Source organism: Aegilops tauschii, chromosome 1, assembly GCF_002575655.3.
Source record: "Aegilops tauschii subsp. strangulata cultivar AL8/78 chromosome 1, Aet v6.0, whole genome shotgun sequence".
Taxonomy (NCBI): domain Eukaryota; kingdom Viridiplantae; phylum Streptophyta; class Magnoliopsida; order Poales; family Poaceae; genus Aegilops; species Aegilops tauschii.
The window spans coordinates 276708189-276721586 of NC_053035.3; positions in this window are offsets into that span (position 1 = coordinate 276708189).

A 13398-nucleotide genomic window follows, 5' to 3' on the forward strand; every position below is an offset into this window, starting at 1 on the left:
TATTTTCCTAGTGCTTAGGCGAAGCCCTGCGGAGATAGCTTCACCATCACCGTTACCATGCCGTCGTGCTGCTGGAACTCATCCACTACCTCATCGTCTTGCTGGATCAAGAAGGCAGAGGACGTCATCGAGCTGAACGTGTGCAGAACATGGAGGTGCCGTGCGTTCGGTACTAGATCGGTTGGAGCGCAAAGAAAGTTTGACTACATGAACCGCATTGTGAAACGCTTCCGCTTACGGTCTACGAGGGTACGTAGACACACTCTCCCCCTCTTGTTGCTATGCATCTCCATGGATGGATCTTGCGTGTGCGTAGATTTTTTTTGTTTTCCATGTAACGTTACCAAACAGAGAGATGTGATGGGGCATCACAAGTGGTGCCATATGGAGTGGTGGCAGGAGGGATGGGTAGCACCGATGAGGTTAGCCCATCCATCACTGGTAGGGGTACCATTCATAGATGTGGTCCGCTCCTGCAATTTCACCACTTTCTCCGACCAAGTGGCTCCCGGTCTCGGACAGCTTTGGTCTAGACGGCTTCCCATGTTGATCGGTCTTGGCCTGAACCCATGGTTGCCCTCTTGGACTTATGGACTCTAGGGTGGCGACCTTGGTGGTGGGAGCCGTGGCACTCATGGGTTGTGCCCACATCCCGGGTGCGGGCAAGTCTCCATGGCCGTGTGGGTAGTATGGCAACTGGTGCTTGTCGACCAGTGATTGTGATGCGGTAAGTTTCCCTGGGACTGGCCGCAACCTGATCGAAGACGGAGTGTGCTTACCTGGGTGAAAACCCTGCTTGGCATGACTAGGCCGATGGAGGTGGGTCTGTAGATGTCGGGATCCAACGGGAGCCGACGAGAGCGATGAGATCTAACGGCGCGCAGGATGCGGGTGAATTGTGCACCAGCCGAGGCAACCGATCGAACTACAAAGTGGAAAGGAGGGACCCGGAGAGAGGAGGCGCGCGACGGGATCCAGCGCCACGAGGGATTATGTTCGGCGCGACATCTTCTAGAAACTACTCGCAAGCATACATCAGTTTCTCAGCGCACATGTAACATCCCAGATGTAAAACCTTCCTTATTTTGACAACGTATCAATTTTGGTCTTCATCCAATTCCTTGGGTCTACCATGGTTGGATTCTTTTGGCAGTCTTTGTGTTGTTATTTGTTGCATTGCTATGCCATTTCCTTTTATGTATTGCTTTTGTCATCCATGTTTGCATTGTGATCATTTCAAGTGTTGCAATTGTGCTTCTTGTAATGTTGCATTTCATCATGCTCATCATGTGCATTGCGTGTTTCATGCATGATCACCCCTTGCATCACCCCTCCCCTCCTTCTCTTGCTTCTATTTGGCAAGTGCCATTTTTTACTCCTCCTTTAATGTTCATCTCTTCCTCACAATTCAAGCATCATGCCACTCACCTCTCTGCCAAGTTTCACCTAATTTGGAGTTGGTTTGGTTGGGATAAAAAAATGCTTCAAGTTGGAACCTAATTCAAACTTGGAATATTTTTCTGCCTTTAAAATTTCCCAAATCAATATTTTTTTAATACTACACAAATTAAGGACCTGAGAATTTTGTCACATTTCTCAGAATCCTTCCAAATCCCCTAGTGCTTTTCCTTTTGTTTTCTTTCTGGAGAAAAAAAGGAAAAGGAAGCAGCAGTCCAGCAGCGGCCACCTGAGCCTCGGCATCCAGGCCGGCCCAGCTAGCCCCGCACGCCAGGCGCAGGACCAGCCCACCAGCGCAGCCCCCTTCGCTCGCCCTTCCGTGTGGTGATCCACGCTGGACACCCACGCCGGTCTCGCATGTAGTGACCTCTCCCCTACCTTTTTCTTCCTCCTCTCGCCACCTCCCCCTCACAGCAAACCTGCGAGCAGGGGCACATGGCTTCGATGGCAAGCCACGGGGTCCACACCCCTTCTATAAGACCCCAAACACGCCCTAGGGTTTCCCCTTCCTCTCCTCCCTCTCCTCCACGCTGCCGCCATGGGTAAGGGGACACACACGCGTCGCTTCCACTGCCGCCCACGCCAGGGCCGGCTCGGTCACGACCTCACCGCCGGCCTAACCCTCCTCCACGGTCTCCCCTCCTTCATCCAAGCGAACGTGAACGCTGCCCTAGTTCCGTCCAGACGCCGATCCGCGGCCAAGAACTCCTTCCACGATGTCCCCTTCTTCCTCTGCATCTCGGACAGAAGATCGCGCCAAATTCATGGACCCACTGCCGACGCCTCCCTTCATCGCCGGCCACGTTTTCTCATCCTACGGTAAGGAGGTATACCTGGCTTCCTCCCTTATCCTTCTCGATGCTGGATGATCCCCATAGGAGATGCTAGGGTCGCGCCTCCGCCATGATCTCGATGCTCCGACGATCTCTGAATTTTTGCGTGTAGTTGAAGTATTCTGTCTTGCACGCTCTTGATCTTGCACACGCACTCCATGCTATGCTCGCGTCTTTGCCAGTTTCCTCAAACGCACGCGCACCCGCATGCCTCGCCCGCAATTCTGCATTCCTGCTCGCCATCGCCTCAGTTCGGCAGCGCCGAGACGGCCTGAGTCAAGCACTAGCTCTTCCTCGGGCTCCCGCAACCGCAGCTTTGCACATGCATGCTCGAACTCGAGCACAACCCCCCCTTTGCCCCGTGTCGCGTGTCGCCGTACCTATGCCCGCACCCTGATCGCGCACCCGCGCTCGAACGCAAGGACCCGCCGCCTCACCGCGTTTCCCTTCCCTGCCGCTGCGCGCGACCGCATGCCCGAGCCGAGTCGAGCTCGAACTTGAGCGCCCCGCCGCTCCTAGCCTTCCCACGCCCTTGGATCAGCACTGCTGCTCCTTCCCGCACACCCGCCGCCGCTTACGGAGTCCTGCCGTGCCACCGTTGCTCGCCGGCGATGAAGCCATCTCCTCTGTTCCGTACAAGAAGCCAAGCCAGGGCACCTAACTAGTTTAGAGCAGCTCGGCCGCACCCATATCCAAACCACCCGATCGTAGCGCAGTGGTTGAAACCTCTCCCATGTACCTTACAGACCCAGGTTCGAATCCCCATCGGGCCAGTTGTGAAGTGCCCAATTTTTACCATTTTGGCCTCCATGACAGTGGGACCCCACTCGTCATTCTCTCTGTCCACACACACCCCTCTCCACACCCACACTCCTGCCACCTCAGCACCACGGGCTCTCTCGTCACTGAGAGTGGTTGGCCCAGCTCATGTTCCATGTTGTTTTAATTTCTTTTGCATATTTACAAGGAATGCCATCATCTCGCATTGCTCATATTTAAATAATCGTGCATCGGATTAAAATGTTTTATAATGTAAAATGCTTAGAATTTCATCTAGGTTCAGAATTTGCTGCTTCGTCCATGTTTAAAATGTTTAAAATGCTGTTTGTTTAAATTTGCTTAAATGCCATGTTAAAATGATTTATTTCATAACTAATTAAGCGTAGCTTCGAATTAAATAATCTTTATATGTAAATGGGGTAGAAAAAATGCCTAGTTTAACATGGTGCACTTTATTTTGCTGGTTAACAACATTAAAATTGTGTTTAGGGCAGAACAGTAGCAAATTTGAAATATGCATATGGGGATTTTCCGGAATTATTGTTTGTTTTTCGGCCTCATTTAAACTTGCCTAAATAGTTAGTTTATTTATGCTTCACCCTCTTGCCATATTTAACAACATTTAATATTGATGAGTACCATAAACGAGAGCGAACTAAATGATTGAATGTGGTGTTTCATCAATATGCAACGAGTTGCATATTGAGCTCCACTTAATTTGTAGTTTTGTTTGTGCATTTTGCTATGCCATGCCTCATTAAATCGGACATGCATCATACTTGATTGTGCATCATGCCATGTTTATGTGATGGTTGTTTACCATGTTATTTGCTTCTTTCCGGTTTACTTCTCTCGTTAGCTTCGGTTTCGCTCCAGAGTTGTGAGGATTCGTTCGACTATGTCCGTTTGTCTTCTTCATGGACTCATTCTTCTTCCTTGCGGGATCTCAGGCAAGATGACCATACCCTCGAAATCACTTCTATCTTTGCTTGCTAGTTGTTCGCTCTATTGCTATGCCGTGCTACCTACCACTTGCTATATCATGCCTCCCATATTGCCATGTCAAGCCTCTAACCCACCTTTCCTAGCAAACCGTTGTTTGGATAAGTTACCGCTTTTGCTCAGCCCTTCTTATAACGTTTCTAGTTGCAGGTGAAGTTGGAGATTGCTCCATGTTGGAACATGTTTATGTTGGGATATCACAATATCTCTTATTTAATTAATGCATCTATATACTTGGTAAAGGCTGGAAGGCTCGGCCTTATGCCTGGTGTTTTGTTCCACTCTTGCCGCCCTAGTTTCCGTCATACCGGTGTTATGTTCCTTGATTTTGCGTCCCTTACGCGGTTGGGTGATTTATGGGACCCCCTTGACAGTTCGCTTTGAATAAAACTCCTCCAGCAAGGCCCAACCTTGGTTTTACCATTTGCCTACCTAAGCCTTTTTCCCTTGGGTTTCCGGAGCCCGAGGGTCATCTTTATTTAACCCCCCCCCCCCCGGGCCAGTGCTCCTTCGAGTGTTGGTCCGAACCGAGTAGACTGCGGGGCCACCTTGGGGAAACTTGAGGGTTGGTTTTACTCGTAGGATGTCTCATCCGGTGTGCCCTGAGAACGAGATATGTGCGGCTCCTATCGGGATTTGTCGGCACATCGGGCGGCTTTGTTGGTTTTGTTTTACCATTGTCGAAATGCCTTGTAAACCGGGATTCCGAGACATCCTTCGTTGACCGTGAGAGCTTATAATGGGCTAAGTTGGGACACCCCTGCAGGGTATTATCTTTCGAAAGCCGTGCCCGCGGTTATGTGGCAGATGGGAATTTGTTAATGTCCGGCTGTAGAGAACTTGACACTTGACTTAATTAAAATACATCAACCGTGTGTGTATCCGTGATGGTCTCTTTTCGGCGGAGTCCGGGAAGTGAACACGGTCTGGGTTATGTATGAACGTAAGTAGTTTCAGGATCACCTCTTGATCATTTCTAGCTTCTCGACCGTTCCGTTGCTTCTCTTCTCGCTCTTATTTGCATATGTTAGACACCATATTTGCTTAGTGCTTGCTGCAGCTCTACCTCATTACCCCATCCTACCTATAAGCTTAAATAGTCTTGATCTCGCGGGTGTGAGATTGCCGAGTCCTCGTGACTCCCGGATACTTCCAAACAGTTGCAGGTGCCGACGATACCAGTGCAGGTGATGCTACCGAACTCAAATGGGAGTTCGACGAGGACCATGGTCGTTACTATGTTTCGTTTCCTGTTGATCAATAGTGGAGCCAAGTTGGGATGATCGGGGATCTAGAAGTTGGGTTATCTTCTTTTCTTTTGGCTTTAACCGTAGTCGGTCTATGTGTGTACTCTGATTGATGTATGATTTATTTAAGTATTGTGTGAAGTGGCGATTGTAAGCCAACTCTCTTTATCCCATTCTTGTTCATTACATGAGATTGTGTGAAGATGACCCTTCTTGCGACAAAAACTACAATGCGGTTATGCCTCTAAGTCGTGCCTCAACACGTGGGAGATATAGCCGCATCGTGGGTGTTACAAGTTGGTATCAGATCCATCCCCGACTTAGGAGCCCCCTGCTTGATCGAATCGCTGGCGTTGTTGAGTCTAGAACAAAAATGTTTTGAGTCTTAGGATTATATATATCTGAGAGTAGGATTATTTTTACTCCTCAGTCCCTTCGTCGCCCTGGTGAGGCCTCCTAACGTAGAAGTTTTGACTCTTCTCTCCTCAAATTTCACTAAAAAAAATTAGGATCACGCGGGTATCTTGGAATCGTTCTGATGGTTTTGTGATGAGAACATTGTTCTTGGTGCCTCCTGACATTTAGGGGTTGTGGCAGTGTCCCGGGGAGTTGAGCTCCGAGGTGTTGTCGTCACAATTTTATTGTTGCAGTTCCGAAATACCTGAGTTTCGCCGACATCGAAAATCTCTTTTATTCAATTGTTGGTGAGATCACCTCGACGCCACCCAGTACTGGTGCGGGAGTTCGGGAGTATTGCCATAACTCGTATAACGGATGCTTTTCGAAGGTTGAGGTAAATGATTTCCGAAGGTTTCTTGGTTATGTGTTGAAGGATGGATACAGCTGGATCTAGGTATTGTTAGTTTGGGTGAGATATTTTGTGTCCCCTGTATCCCCAACACCTGATTGCATAACCAGAAAAATTCGGGAGTTTATAAGTGGGAATTCAAGTAGCTCTTAGAATATCTTTCCAACAGTTGCAGGATATGGGATTGGGTAAATCTCTATCATATGTATTTGTTCCGGCTTATTTCCTAAGCCAATCCTTTGTTTTGTTTTGGTTTGTGGTATTCAAGTTGCTTTGAAGTCAAGTGTTGATTCCATACCTTTCCTAAGCGGTGTTCTCATACTTCTATGTGAATACCAATCCTTCTTGATCGTCGAGATTTTCATGCCAATTCTTTTCCAACCAACGTGCTTTTTTTCAAGTGGATCCAATCATTTCGACATTCGCGAGATCAATTATCAGTTCTTTGCAATAGTGTTTGCTTCATCCGTCCCAAGTTGTCTTCGTTTTCTCTGCGCCTCCCACCCTTTTTCTTCAAGGACTCAGAATTCTTAATCAAGTATCCATCTTATAGATGGGAAGTCTCTCCATTCTTTTCCGTCAATGTACTTATCCGGTGATTCTCAGGAAGATACTAACGGAGCCTTAACTTCATCATTATTCTTCATCTCTTTTCTTCTCCGGTGGATTCAATTCAAGCTGTGTCGATCATATCTTTTCCTCGTTTCAAATGTTTTTTTTCGTACCAGTGCACCTCTTAATCATCCACTTCTCGCTATTCAATTGTTCCGGAGTGCTGAAGATATCTCTGAAGATTCGTGTTTCCACTCCGCATCAATTCTAACTATTTCGAGGTTGTTACCTCATTCAAGGCACTTAATTCAACCGGTGCAGCCTCTCTTAAAAATCATTCCAACGGTGTTTCTTTTGAGTGGGCCCTAACCCACAGCTCTTTTTCCAGGATCTTACCTGACTCTTCTAATTTATCCGGAGCGATTCTCAAATTCTTTCGAAGTTTGACGTAAGAATGAATTTTCATCAATCATATGTCTTTTTCCAAGATCTTCCAAATTCTTTTCATTGTTGGTTCAACCTTTCTTATTTTCATCCCGGAGTATCTCAACAATTCATGGTGGTGTTTCTCGTCGTCATTCTCAGATTTTGAAGACCGAAGAGGAGTTCCTCTTAAATCCTTACCCGTTCTTCCAAAGATTCATGGTTCTAGCCTCATGCCATCCTCTCACAATTGTTTTCGATCGTGAGAATTCTTTTCACCCATCCAAAGCAATTCAGGAGTCTTTTCATTTTGATTCTCCGGAGCCCATCAGATCAGAATTATTCATTCTCAGCTTTCAGATATCCTCTAATCAGTTCATGATCTCTTCGTTCTCATGTATCTTAATCTCTCAAGTATCTTCGTTCGTTTTCTAATTCTTCCCGGTTTCTTTATCTTTTCTTCATTCATTTTCAATTCTTACGGTGGTTCATTCAAGAATTCTCTTCCGTTGTTATCGTATCAATTCATTCGTTCTTTCCAAATTCTCTTCCGTTGTTACCGGTGGTTCGTTGAAGACCTTCCCAAGTTTGCAACATATCTATCTTAATCCTTTCTACGAGAATAAGTGGCATGCCAAATCCATTGTGGGTCATCAATTTAATTGATGATTATTCTTGTTTCATCGGGTAAATTCAATTCCTTATTCCGGAGGGTCATCAAAATTCTTGATTTCATTTGTTCATCTTTCTTTCCGGAGTTCCGAGTTTTCTCGGTTATATCATTTCAAAGCTTCATCTTATCACTGCAAGGCTTCACCTTGTGTTTTCAACTTCTCTTTCTTTCTATCATCCTTTTATTACCGGAGTTCTTCATGGAGGCTCTACATGATGGTTCGTCAAGGATTCTTTTCATTCTTCAATTGCTCTTCATGATTTCATTCTCGAAGTGTTCTCAAGATCCTTGTTGGAAGAGCTCAAATATTCTTCTTCCTGCATTCCAAAGTGCAATTCGTTCTACCTTATCATTTGAGGTGGTGGTATGTCATTCTTAACAATTTGAGTTCGCGTTTCATGGTTCACATGTTGTCAAGAAGGAGATATTTTAAATCCACCAATCTCTTCGTTGGATTTATCTTGTGTCATGTTTCACCTAAAGCCTTCCCTAAGGAATGTTGCTATTATGGTGCTTATCAATGAACCAAGTTTTCTCCTATCCTCTTGGTGAAAGAAGTTTTTCATCGCCTTGGTGCTCTCACTCAAATCAATGGCTTCCTTTAGTGGCCGTTTGTCACCTCATAATGTTGAGATGTTTCCATAAGTCCACTACAAGCTTATTCTTTTCGTTGTTGGTTTTCCAACAACTCCGTTCAATCCTTCTTTTTAAGGAGGCTCTTTTAAATTCAATTGTGATAGAAGTTGTTGTTCTCTTCTCTGTTCTCTTGATTCCACTCTTTCATTTATCCCGAAGGCATTGTGATGGTTTCTTCGACCCATCATCTCGTTTTGCCAAGATCATATTCTTTTCTTGCTTATCCATTTAACCGGAGTGTTGTATGAAATCTTTCTTACCCCTTGTGCCATTTTTCAATAGTTCCGGAGGCACTGTGTTGTTGATTTCATCAAGTATCATCTCATCTTCTCAAGCTCATGTTAATTCCTTCCATTTTCAGTCAGAGTACTGTCCAAATTATATCATTCTTAATCCTACTCTATCTTGTTTTAACCGGAGTGGCTTCAAAATCTATCTTGTCCCTTAACCTCTTGGTTCTCGTCGTATTCCATGTTCCTCTTATGTAATGGAGTGTTCTCAACTTCATTCATCTCCGCCGTATTCTTTCCTTGAAATTGGTTAACCTCTCAAGGTTCGTGGTTTCACTCTTTTGTCAAGAAGCAACTTAGTTTTACCTCTTCTCTTCCTCTTCCGTTTCCCTGCAGTGTCATTCCTAGATCTCGGGACGAGATCCTCTTGTAGTGGTGGAGTGTTGTAACACCCCAGATGTAAAACCTTCCTTATTTTGACAACGTATCAATTTTGGTCTTCATCCAATTCCTTGGGTCTATCATGGTTGGATTCTTTTGGCAGTCTTTGTGTTGTTATTTGTTGCATTGCTATGCCATTTCCTTTTATGTATTGCTTTTGTCATCCATGTTTGCATTGTGATCATTTCAAGTGTTGCAATTGTGCTTCTTGTAATGTTGCATTTCATCATGCTCATCATGTGCATTGCGTGTTTCATGCATGATCACCCCTTGCATCACCCCTCCCCTCCTTCTCTTGCTTCTATTTGGCAAGTGCCATTTTTTACTCCTCCTTTAATGTTCATCTCTTCCTCACAATTCAAGCATCATGCCACTCACCTCTCTGCCAAGTTTCACCTAATTTGGAGTTGGTTTGGTTGGGATAAAAAAATGCTTCAAGTTGGAAACTAATTCAAACTTGGAATATTTTTCTGCCTTTAAAATTTCGCAAATCAATATTTTTTAAATACTACACAAATTAAGGACCTGAGAATTTTGTCACATTTCTCAAAATCCTTCCAAATCCCCTAGTGCTTTTCCTTTTGTTTTCTGTCTGGAGAAAAAAAGGAAAAGGGAAGCAGCAGTCCAGTAGCGGCCACCTGAGCCTCGGCATCCAGGCCGGCCCAGCTAGCCCCGCACGCCAGGCGCCGCACCAGCCCACCACCGCAGCCCCCTTCGCTCGCCCTTCTGTGTGGTGATCCACGCTGGACACCCACGCCGGTCCCGCATGCAGTGACCTCTCCCCTACCTTTTTCTTCCTCCTCTCGCCACCTCCCCCTCACGCTAAACCTGCGAGCAGGGGCACATGGCCTCGGTGGCAAGCCACGGCGTCCGCACCCCTTCTATAAGACCCCAACCACGCCCTAGGGTTTTCCCTTCCTCTCCTCCCTCTCCTCCGTGCCGCCGCCACGGGTAAGGGGACACACACGCGTCGCTTCCACAGCCGCCCACGCCATGGCCGGCTCGGTCACGACCTCACCGCCGGCCTAACCCTCCTCCGCGGCCTCCCCTCCTTCATCCAAGCGATCGTGAACGCCGCCCTGGTTCCGTCCTGACGCCGATCCACGGCCGAGAACTCCTTCCACGACGTCCCCTTCTTCCTCTGCATCTCGGACAGAAGATCGCACCAAATTCGTCGACCCGCTGCCGACGCCTCCCTTCGCCGGCCATGTTTTCTCGTCCTACGGTAAGGAGGTATACCCGGCTTCCTCCCTTATCCTTCTCGATGCTGGATGATCCCCGTAGGAGATGCTAGGGTCGCGCCTCCGCCATGATCTCGATGCTCCGACGATCTCTGAATTTTTGCGTGTAGTTGAAGTATTCTGTCTTGCGCGCTCTTGTTCTTGAACACGCACTCCATGCTATGCTCGCGTCTTTGCCAGTTTCCTCGCACGCACGCGCACCCGCATGCCTCACCCGCGATGCTGCATTCCTGCTCGCCATCGCCTCAGTTCGGCAGCGCCGAGACGGCCCGAGTCAAGCACTAGCTCGTCCTCGGGCTCCCGCAACCGCAGCTTTGCACACGTATGCTCGAACTCGAGCACAACCCCCTCCCTGCCCCGCATCGCGTGTCTCCATACCTACGCCCGCAGCCTAACTGCGAGCCCGCGCTCGAACGCAAGGACCCGCCACCTCGCCGCGTTTCCCTTCCCTGCCGCTGCGCGCGACCGCATGCCTGAGCCGAGTCGAGCTCGAACATGAGCGCCCCGCCACTCCTAGCCTTCCCGTGCCCTTGGATCAGCACTGCTGCTCCTTCCCGCACGCCCGCCGCCGCATACGGAGTCCTGCCGTGCCGCCGTTGCTCGCCGGCGATGATGCCATCTCCTCTGTTTCCGTAGAAGAAGCCAAGCCAGGGCACCTAACTGGTTTAGAGCAGCTCAGCCGCACCCTTATCCAAACCACCCGATCCTAGCACAGTGGTTGAAACCTCTCCCACGTACCTTATAGACCCAGGTTCGAATCCCCATCGGGCCAGTTGTGAAGTGCCCAATTTTTACCATTTTGGCCTCTATGACAGTGGGACCCCACTCGTCATTCTCTCTGTCCACACACACCCCTCTCCACACCCACACTCCTGCCACCTCAGCACCACGGGCCCTCTCGTCATTGAGAGTGGTTGGCCCAGCCCGTGTTCCATGTTGTTTTAATTTCTTTTGCATATTTACAAGGAATGCCATCATCTCGCATTGCTCATATTTAAATAATCGTGCATCGGATTAAAATGTTTTATATATGTAAAATGCTTAAAATTTCATCTAGGGTCAGAATATGCTGCTTCGTCCATGTTTAAAATGTTTAAAATGCTGTTTGTTTAAATTTGCTTAAATGCCATGTTAAAATGATTTATTTCATAACTATTTAACCGTAGCTTTGAATTAAATAATCTTTATATGTAAATGGGGTAGAAAAAATGCCTAGTTTAACATGGTACACTTTATTTTGCTGGTTAACAACATTAAAATTGTGTTTAGGGCAGAACAGTAGCAAATTCGAAATATGCATATGGGGATTTTCCGGAATTGTTGTTTGTTGTTCCGGCCTCATTTAAACTTGCCTAAATAGTTGGTTTATTTATGCTTCACCATCTTGCCATGTTTAACAACATTTAATATTGATGAGTACCATAAACAAGAGCGAACTAAATGATTGAATGTGGTGTTTCATCAATATGCAACGAGTTGCATATTGAGCTCCACTTAATTTGTAGTTTTGTTTGTGCATTTTGCTATGCCATGCCTCATTAAATCGGACATACATCATATTTGATTGTGCATCATGCCATGTTTCTGTGATGGTTGTTTACCATGTTATTTGCTTCTTTCCGATTTGCTTCTCTCGTTAGCTTCGGTTTCGCTCCGGAGTTGTGAGGATTCGTTCGACTATGTCTGTTTGTCTTCTTCATGGACTCGTTCTTCTTCCTTGCGGGATCTTAGGCAAGATGACCATACCCTCGAAATCACTTCTATCTTTGCTTGCTAGTTGTTCGCTCTATTGCTATGCCGTGCTACCTACCACTTGCTATATCATGCCTCCCATATTGCCATCTCAAGCCTCTAACCCACCTTTCCTAGCAAACCGTTGTTTGGCTAAGTTACCGGTTTTGCTCAGCCCATCTTATAGCGTTTCTAGTTGCAGGTGAAGTTGAAGATTGCTCCATGTTGGAACATGTTTATGTTGGGATATCACAATATCTCTTATTTAATTAATGCATTTATATACTTGGTAAAGGGTGGAAGGCTCGGCCTTATGCGTGGTGTTTTGTTCCACTCTTGCCGCCCTAGTTTCCGTCATACCGGTGTTATGTTCCTTGATTTTGCGTCCCTTATGCGGTTGGGTGATTTATGGGACCCCCTTGACAGTTTGCTTTGAATAAAACTCCTCCAGCAAGGCCCAACCTTGGTTTTACCATTTGCCTACGTAAGCCTTTTTCCCTTGGGTTTCCGGAGCCCGAGGGTCATCTTTAGTTAACCCCCCCCCCCCCCGGGCCAGTGCTCCTTCGAGTGTTGGTCCGAACCGAGTAGACTGCGGGGCCACCTTGGGGAAACTTGAGGGTTGGTTTTACTCGTAGGATGTCTCATCCGATGTGCCCTGAGAACGAGATATGTGCAGCTCCTATCGGTATTTGTCGGCACATCGGGCGGCTTTGCTGGTTTGTTTTACCATTGTCGAAATGTCTTGTAAACCGGGATTCCGAGACTGATTTGGTCTTCCCGGGAGAAGGAATATCCTTTGTTGACTGTGAGAGCTTATAATGGGCTAAGTTGGGACACCCCTGCAGGGTATTATCTTTCGAAAGCCATGCCCGCGGTTATGTGGCAGATGGGAATTTGTTAATATCCGGCTGTAGAGAACTTGACACTTGACTTAATTAAAATACATCAACCGTGTGTGTATCCGTGATGGTCTCTTTTCGGCGGAGTCCGGGAAGTGAACACTGTTTGGCTTATGTATGAACGTAAGTAGTTTCAGGATCACCTCTTGATCATTTCTAGCTTCTCGACCGTTCGGTTGCTTCTCTTCTCGCTCTTATTTGCGTATGTTAGCCACCATATTTGCTTAGTGCTTGCTGCAGCTCTACCTCATTACCCCATCCTACCTATAAGCTTAAATAGTCTTGATCTCGCGGGTGTGAGATTGCTTAGTCCTCGTGACTCACGGATACTTCCAAACAGTTGCAGGTGCCGACGATACCAGTGTAGGTGATGCTACCGAACTCAAATGGGAGTTCGACGAGGACCTTGGTCGTTACTATGTTTCGTTTCCTGTTGATCAGTAG